The following is a 9340-nucleotide window of genomic DNA, read 5'->3' as shown; positions in this document are numbered from 1 at the left end:
GAGGTGTGAATTTTACCGGTCGAGGAGCTTTCTCGTCTTTTTGTCTGTCAATGTCACCTCCTCGGTGGCTTGGGCGCTCCCTCTTTTGTCCCCTGCGTTCATCCTCCTTCCTTCCTTCCTTCTTTGGCTTTTCCTCGTCTATGATGGCCGCTAGTGCATCCTCGGCATTCATGTACTTTTGAGCTTTCAACAGCATCTCCGCCATTGTCCGGGGCGGATTCTTTACTAACGAGACGACGAATTCTCTGGACTTAAGCCCTGCTTTAAATGTCGTCAGCTGGACCTTATCGTCCGCGTCGTCCACCTCTAGGGTCTCTCGAGTGAAGCGTTTTACGTACGACCGTAAGGTCTCCCTCTCTCCTTGCTTAATAGTGAGTAGGTGATCCGCTGGCCTCTTGGGGCGTTGCCCCCCGACAAAATGGCGCAGGAAGGCATTACTTAACTGCTCAAAGTTGTCGATGGATGAGGTGGGCAATCTTGTGAACCATTCTCGTCCAGCTCCCTTCAGCATAGTGGGGAAAGAACGACACATGATCTCATCAGGGGGCTGTTGAAGGCCTAAGGTCGTCTTGAAGGTATTAAGGTGATCTTGGGGATCCTTGAGCCCGTCAAAAGGCTCAAGCTGAGGCAGCCAAAATTTCGCTGGTACCGGTCGTTCTAAGACTGCCATGGTAAAAGGGGAGTCCGTCGCTCTGACCATTTTATCTAGGCTTCGATCGGTCTTTTCTTTGATGGCATTTCTTAATTCATCCATCTCCTTTCTCATCTCTTGGAGGATGTCGGAATGCTGTTCCTCTGGGGTTACCGTTCTCCGTCGGTCACTCCTTCCATGGCTATCCCCTTCGTCCTCTTGGACAGCTCTTGACCGGTTCTCCTCTTGCTGTAACCTCTGTCTCATCTCCTGATTCTGTCTGGTAAGTTCTTCGATGGTGGCCGTGAGATTTCGGACTTGCTGTGCCAAGGTCGCTGAGTCCTGGTTGGATTCCATCTGGAGCTGGTAGGAACCACGTTCTTGTTGTATGAGAAAATCGTTCCCACAGACGGCGCCAAACTGATGAAGTAGTATCTCGTCAGTTTCCCTGGAATTCATCCAGATGGTTCCTGGCAGTACTCTGACGAACCTGCGGGAGTAAGAACTTATTCAAGTGGTCACCGGTGCGGTGCCTGCCACAACGCCTCCGATGGCAAAGTCAGTATGAAAGAAGGCAATAATTGAAATATCAATAATAAATTAGTTCAGGTTGTAATGCTGTCTCTGTACCTTGTATTGGTGTTGTGAGGGTTTTATATACCCTTGGGGATTATAGCCGTTGGGGTGTTAATGACTCCCCTGATAACGTCTCTAGTGGAGTTATGGACTTTAATGTGTTTCCATCGGTTCGTCCAGCTGGTCTCGTAACGGTTGGGGCTTTATTGGCAGTATTGAATGGCATTAACTCTTTCTGATGACGCGGATACTGGTCATGTTCGTCCATGAAGGCAGCTTCGTCTATGCTTAACTTCGTCAGTCCCATCACATAAGTCACCATTTGTATCTTCCAATTACACAACATCCACAGAGGACTTTCCTCAAACATATGGTAGGCTTTGCATACCCACATAGCATTAAGAGTTAGACCCCAGAAACTAATTCTATCTGTTTTGAGGAACTTGATGTGCTTATGCCAAGATGGTAGCTAAAAAAAAACTACAAGCAATCAAGCAGTAGAAAGCATTAGTGAGCCTGATTCTACGGTACCCCAGGGAAAAAAAATAGAGATACGGTAAAGTAAAATCAATCATTAGAAAAGATTACTTATTTTTCATGTCAAAAAACATTAGTTCCATTTCAAAGTGAATTAATAATATAATATAACAGATAGACATGAGAAGCTACCTTCATTAAACTTTTCGGATTTCTAACGGATCTAGATATTTGGGATGTGCTGCACCTTTGGAAAATCCACGCTTCCATCTCCTTCAATGCGATTTTGAAGTTCCATTAAGACAAATTCCAAAATTAGTTCTTGGAGATTTTGAAGGTATTCAATGCCCTTGGGCACTGTGTTTAACTGCATACAACTGATAATATATATAGGGATTTCAGATTGGGCATCACCCCCTTTTCTATTATTATCTCATTCAATTGAGGGAAATTACGAATACCCAAACTTGTAAGCTTAAGAAAGCCTGTACTGAAACATAGCTGTTTTCCAACATAGGCATTAGTAAGGGCAAGACGTCTCAAATGGGGCAAAGCAGCAATTTGAGGGAGTAAATCTTCTTCCAGTCTCGACCAATGCAGATACAAATATGTGAGGCTTTGAAGTGAATGAAACCACAGTGGCACCTTTTCTAGTTTTCCAGCCAGAACAAGCTTTTGAAGGTTGGTAGGAGGAGATAAAGGTGCATCCATACGGAGGGTTTCCTCCGCATTTGTAACCATGACACACAAGTAGCGCATAACCTTCATGTTATGAATTGAATCACATAAGTCCATCTCATCTGCTGCTTTCACATTTGAAAGAACGATCGAGGTGAGCTGAGTCATGCTCCGAATCTGTTTCAACAAGTCACCTTTTATTTCTAAATATGTCACAGCTTGCAAATTTTTTAATCTACAGATATTTGATGCTATTCGCGGTCCAATAACAAATTTGAAATCATTCTAATTTCCAATATGTTGGTGTAGAATTAGATGTCTCAAGCTTTGCAACTTTCCAATTCCATGAGGAAGGGCCTTTATTTGTGTGTCCATGATGTCCAAGGTTTGAAGATTAAGGAGCCTCCCTATGGAATTTGGGAGTTTCTTAAGTAAAGTTCCCCTTAAATTCGAATATCTTAAGTTGAATAATTTGAATACTTCATCAGGCAATTCATCAATGGGAGCATCCTCCAAATCTAGAACCCTTAACATTTTACTTCTTGAAGGCAATGTTTTCAACGACTTGTTAAAAACAAGAAAAGAACGGAGCTTTGACATACCCATAAATGATTTGACTTCTCCATCGGTTTTGTGAATTGAAATGCGGCGTGCTTCGTAATCTGTCATTTCTTCTCTTCCAACATGTACAACACCAATCTTCTCTCTCTCTGATATTGATAGAGCAATCTCCCGCAGAATATCATGCATTTTACATCTCTTTGGCCTTCCAAATTCATTCCTTTCTACAACTTGAAGCATGCTTCGAAAAATGAGTTCTACCTCCCATTTGATGGCAAGCTACATCATCTTCTTTTCGAGTTGTAAGGATGATTCTACTCCCAAAACAACTATCTCGAAGTGATACCTTTATTTCATCTAAGAGGTTTGTGTCCCAAACATCATCTAGGACAAGTAGATACCTTTTTTTCTCTAAATAATTCACCAGTGTTTTTACTAACAGTCTGTAGTTCATGGAATTCAAGTCTGCTGGATTTGTTTCCTTCCTTGACTCGTGGAATTCCTTAATCAATCTCCTCAACATGTCTTCTAATTCATATGCTTGGGAAATTGTGATCCATGCACAACAGTCAAAATGTTTCTTTACATCTTCATTGTTGTAGATGTTGGCAGCTAGTGTGGTCTTGCCTGAACCTCCCATCCCAACTATCGAAATGACAGTCAGATGTGGTTCTCCATCCATCAACCAATCCATTATCAATTGCCTTTTCTTTTCAATCCCTACAAGTTCGTCTTCTTTAAAAAAAAGAGATGATTCAGCATAACGCACCACCCATTTCTGTTTATCTTTAGAACTAGTTCCCTCTATACGATCAATACCATATCTTTGGTTTCTCTCTAGTATGGCCCCCTTGATTTTCCCATTAATTTTTTGTATCTTGGTGGCTGTTTGACGCCTCACCCAGAGATTTTTTGGAAAGTAAATGCTGTGGTGAAGGATCCAGGAATATTGACCCCCAATTCGTTGGCGATTCATGTGATACATGAACTTATCAATAATGTCTTCAACATCATATGCCATGTCTCTCACAATTGCCACCCAATTTTTCTCTCCTTCACTCCCTACTCCCTTTCTATCAGCATCTACTAAGAACAATTGCATGCTTATCAACTCATCCTTGATATCTTCAATTGCGTCACGAGTCCCCCATAACGACGGTGCTTCAGTTGAAAGAATTGAAATGATATTGTCAGTCAAGAGTTTCACTACATCCTGATCCATTTTTAACTTCACAGTTCAAACTCCTGCTTCTAGCATAGTGGCCAAGTTTTTAGGCTCCCTTTCTTCCAATTATATCACATCAATGAGAAAGAGAGTGCATGCTTTGACTTGTTGCCCGCTGGTCCTAGCTCAGAGACCTACACAACCAAAGAATAGAGGTGAGAAACATAATGCATGAAAGTATTCTAATTCTCAAGAAGTGTGCCAGTACGTCAGTTAAGTTGAAGAATGATTATTTTCTCTTTTATTTTTTGGGGGATAAGTGGTGTAGATACAATGATTTTTATATTTATTTAAAGTAAACAATGATCATTGTACTTATCTAAATTAAACAGAGAAATATTTCTATTTGTTGCTGGCAACATTTTCATTTTTTTTAAAAACAGAACATTTTAATTGTTAACGTACACTCATATGTGGGCTTGGCCCATCTAGATCACTTACTTGTAGAGCACACATTGTACTACTTGTACTGCACTCATATTTACTTGTACAACACTCATATGCCTCCTATATAAAGGCACTCATGTATATTATTTTAGTGAGAAATACAATACTATTGAATTCAATATTTCTAACATGGTATCAGAGCCACTGCTCTGACCTTTTCTTAGCAGTCTTGTCTTTATTGGTGTAACTCCATTCTCAATATTGCTTCCGCTGTCACAACAACTGCCGCAGCCTTTTGCCGTTGAACCTTCGAGTCTTCCAGACATCGTCCTTAGGTTCTGGACCTGCAGCAGCCGCCGTTGAGGAGTCCGAACACTGCAAAGACCACTGCCTTTTTCGGCACCGCCGTGAATATTGCTCCGAAAAATTTTCCGAAGGTACCACGAAGATCGTCTTGCTCCGATCTATCTTTTCGTGAAAACCTCACAGTCATCGGAGTCTCCACGCACCCTCATGCGTTGCCCAAAGTTTCTGCACTGAAGGTCACGCGCCCACGCGCCTCCACGCGCCGATTCGAGCAGCCACGCGCCGCCACGCGCCGATCCGAGCCGCCACGCGCCGAACGCGCCTGCTCACGCGCCTCCACACGCCAGACTGATCCTGCTGATGTCAGCCCTAACCACGTCATTTGCCACGTCATCCAGCCACGTCAGCAGGCCACGTCAGCCAGCCACGTCAGCGACCATTGACTTTGGCCGTTGACCGTTGACTTTTCTAGAGTTGACTTTTTGCAGTCCAGGTTCTCTTTACTCAGTTTTTCGCGTAGATTTCATTTTTGCAGTCTATTTTTGCATATTGTGTCTCTAAATGGATAAAAATAATGTTTTTCTTCCTCGTCCCATCAATACTGTATTGGAGGGGACTAGGAATTACTTATCTTGGTCTCAAGCTATGTGTAGTTTCCTTAAGGGTTGCATGCTCTGGCATTATTGCACTGGTGCAATCACTATTCCTGTGAAGGGGCAAGTGAAGAAGATGCTGTTTTTCTCAATCGCATGATTGAATGGGATAGTCACAATCACATGATCCTCACATGGATTCGAAATACTTCCATTCCCTCCATCTCCAATTTCCTGGGTAGCTTTGATGATGCGAAACCGGGGCAGTCCATCAATGACTACTATGATCAGCTTCGCTTCATTTGGGACCAAATTGACCTTTCTGATCCAACTTGGGCATGCTCAAAAGATGCCCAACAATATGCTGCTATTAGAGATGAATTTCGTCTCTATGAGTTCCTAATGTCACTCCACAAGGACTATGAGCCCATTCGAGGTCAGCTTCTGAATCGTTGTCCTCCTCCCTCTCTTGATACTGCTGTGAATGAGTTAGTCAGAGAAGAAGCTCACCTTGCAACTCTTCGAGCCTAGGATAAGTTTAATGTTCTGGCCCTTACTCCTTCCATAGAGCAACCTCAGCACTCAGGTGATCCTTCTGGCTCCAGCAATCGTCGCAGACAAACCAATAAAAAGTTCTGCAACTATTGCTAGCGCCCTGGCCACACTATTGAGACTTGTTACCGTCACAACAAATCTACTGCTGCAGTTGCTAACACTAAGTCTACTCCGCCAATGCCTCCCATTTCAGCTGAGTCCCAGTCTTCTGGATCCACTATCAACCTCTCACCCACTGACCTACAGGAGATCATAGCTCAAGCTGTTCGTATGGCTGGTAATGCATCTCTTTCCACTGCTCTCTCAGTTTTACCCAGTAAGTCTTAAACTTGGCTTTTTGATTCTGCCTGTTGCAATCACATGACACCTCACTCGTCCTTATTCTCCAAACTTGACCCTGCTCCACATCCCCTCAATATTCACATAGCTGATGGTTCCACCATGCATGGGAATAGTCTTGGTTTTGTTTCAACCTCTAACCTCTCTGTTCCTGGGGTCTACCATGTTCCTAACCTATCCTATAATTTGTGTTCTGTGGGACAATTAGCTGAATTAGGTTATCACCTTATTTTTGACTATTCTGGGTGTATTGTGCAGGATCCGAGGACGGGGCAAGAGCTTGGGACCGGCCCTAGAGTTGGGCGTATGTTTCCAGTGGACAATCTTCATCTTCCACCTATTGCTCCGGTGTCTGTTGCTGCTGCGGTGTCTTCCTTACCCTCTCTCTCACTTTGGCATTCTCGTCTTGGTCATGCACCCTCTTCTCGGGTACAACAGTTAGCTTCTAAGGGTCTGTTAGGTTCTGTGTCCAAAGACAATTTTGATTGTACTTCACGCCAGTTAGGAAAACAGCCAGCTTTACCTTTTAATAATAGTGATTCTATTTCTAATAGTATTTTTGAGTTAATTCATTCTGATGTTTGGGGACCTTCTCCTGTTGCTAGTATTGGTGGATCTCGATATTTTTTTGTTTTCATCGATGATTATTCTCATTACAGTTGGATATTTCCTATGAAATCTCGTTCTGAAATTTTGCCAATATATAGTAACTTTGCAAAAATGGTTATAACCCAATTCTCCAAAAGAATCAAAATATTTCGTTCTGATAATGCTCTTGAATACACTCAATATGCTTTTCAAGCTCTGTTACACTCCTATGGCACTGTACATCATCTAACTTGTCCAGGTACCTCTCAGCAAAATGGTCGAGCTGAACGTAAACTTCGTCATATTCTTGACACTGTTCGTACTCTTCTTCTTTCTGCCAAGGTTCCTCCTCCATTCTGGGGTGAAGCTGCTCTTCATGTTGTTCACACCATCAACTGCATTCCAAGCACTGTCATCCATAATCAAACTCCGTATGAGCGCCTCTTTGGGTCACCCCCTGACTATCATCACCTTCGCTTTTTTGGATCTGCTTGTTTCGTTCTTCTTCAGTCTCATGAGCACAACAAACTTGAGCCTCGATCTAGACTTTGTTGTTTCCTTGGTTATGGTGAAACACAAAAAGGGTATCGATGTTATGATCCTGTCTCTCATCGCCTTCGTGTTTCTCGTAATGTTGTCTTCTGGGAACACCGCTTGTTTGTTGAACTCTCTCATTTTCGTTCTTCCCTCACCACCTCATCTGTACTTGAAGTTTTTCCAGAGGAGTCTCATGTTCCTTCTCCAACTCCACTTGATCCTCCTTTAGACTTCTTTATACAAACACCCGATCCTTTTAATCTCTCTTCTAGACATGTCGAAGATGAGCAGATTGATGACGAGCTACCCCAACTCGAGCCTGGGTCCCCCGCTCCTGCTCCGCCTGAAGATCCTCCACAAGACCTTCCACCTCCACAAGACATTCCACCTCGTCACTCCACCCAGGTAAGATCCATTCCTACACATTTACTTGATTACCATTGTTACACTGCACTTGCTACACTCCACGAGCCTCAAACCTATCGTGAGGCCTCCACTGACCCTTTATGGCAGATTGCAATGAAAGAGGAAATTGATGCATTAACCAAAAACCATACTTGGGACTTAGTTACTCTCCCTCCTGGACAGTCTGTGGTTGGTTGCAAGTGGATCTACAAGATTAAGACTCGCTTAGATGGGTCCATTGAGCGTTATAAGGCTCGCCTTGTTGCAAAAGGTTTTACACAGGAGTATGGGATTGATTATGAAGAGACCTTTGCTCCAGTTGCCCGCATCTCATCTGTTCGTGCCCTCCTGGCTGCTGCTGTTGCTAGCAAATAGGATCTTTTTCAGATGGATGTTAAAAATGCATTCCTTAATGGGGACTTAAGTGAAGAAGTTTACATGCAATCTCCTTCAGGTCTCTCCATTGACTCCAACAAGGTTTGCCGCCTTCGCCGAGCATTGTATGGTCTTAAACAAGCTCCTTGAGCCTGGTTTGCAAAATTTAGCTCTACTATTTTTCGCTTGGGTTACACTGCCAGTCCTTATGATGCTGCCTTATTTCTTCGTCGTACTGATAAAGGCACCATTCTACTTCTCCTCTATGTGGATGATATGATCATAACTGGTGATGACCTTAGTGGCATACAAGAACTCAAGGATTTTCTTAGTCAGCAGTTTGAGATGAAAGATCTTGGACATCTTAGCTATTTCTTGGGTCTTGAAATCACTCGTTCCTCAGATGGTCTTTATATTACTCAAGCCAAGTATGCTTCTGATCTTTTATCTCGTGCTGGACTCACTGACAGCAAGACTGTTGACACCCCAGTTGAGCTTAATGCGCATCTGACCCCCTCGGGGGGGAAACCATTATCTAATCCTTCTCTTTACAGACGATTAGTTGGCAGCCTAGTTTATCTCACAGTTACTCGTCCAGACATTTCTTATGCTGTTCATCAGGTCAGCCAGTATTTATCTGCTCCACGGTCGACTCACTATGCTGCTGCTCTGTGCATTCTTCGATACTTGAAGGGCACTATCTTCCATGGCCTTTTCTACTCAGCTCAATCTCCTCTTGTACTCCGTGCATTATCTGTTGCTGATTGGGCAGGAGATCCCACTGATCGTAGGTCCACCACTGGCTATTGTTTTCTACTTGGCTCTTCCTTGATTTCTTGGCGAAGTAAGAAACAAACTTTTGTGGCCCGCTCCAGTACTGAAGCAGAATATCGTGCTCTTGCTGATACCACATCTGAGCTTCTTTGGTTACGATGGCTTCTTACAGACTTAGGTGTGTCTACATCCTCTGCTACTCCTCTTTATTGTGATAATCAGAGTGCCATTCACATTGCTCACGATGATGTCTTCCATGAACGGACTAAACATATTGAGATTGATTGTCATTTTATCCGTTATCATCTTGTTCGTGGTGCTCTCAAGCTCTTC

General features: G+C 43.2%; 1 pseudogene; it reads right to left on the bottom strand.

Moving 5' to 3' along the window:
• Nucleotides 1–1907: 1907 nt before the first annotated feature.
• Nucleotides 1908–4151, bottom strand: LOC142619454 (disease resistance protein RPM1-like; annotated as a pseudogene).
• Between the last annotated feature and the right edge of the window lie 5189 nt (nt 4152–9340).

Source organism: Castanea sativa, chromosome 12, assembly GCF_040712315.1.
Source record: "Castanea sativa cultivar Marrone di Chiusa Pesio chromosome 12, ASM4071231v1".
In the NCBI taxonomy this organism is placed as follows: Eukaryota; Viridiplantae; Streptophyta; class Magnoliopsida; order Fagales; family Fagaceae; genus Castanea; species Castanea sativa.
This window is presented reverse-complemented; position numbering and strand designations above follow the sequence as displayed.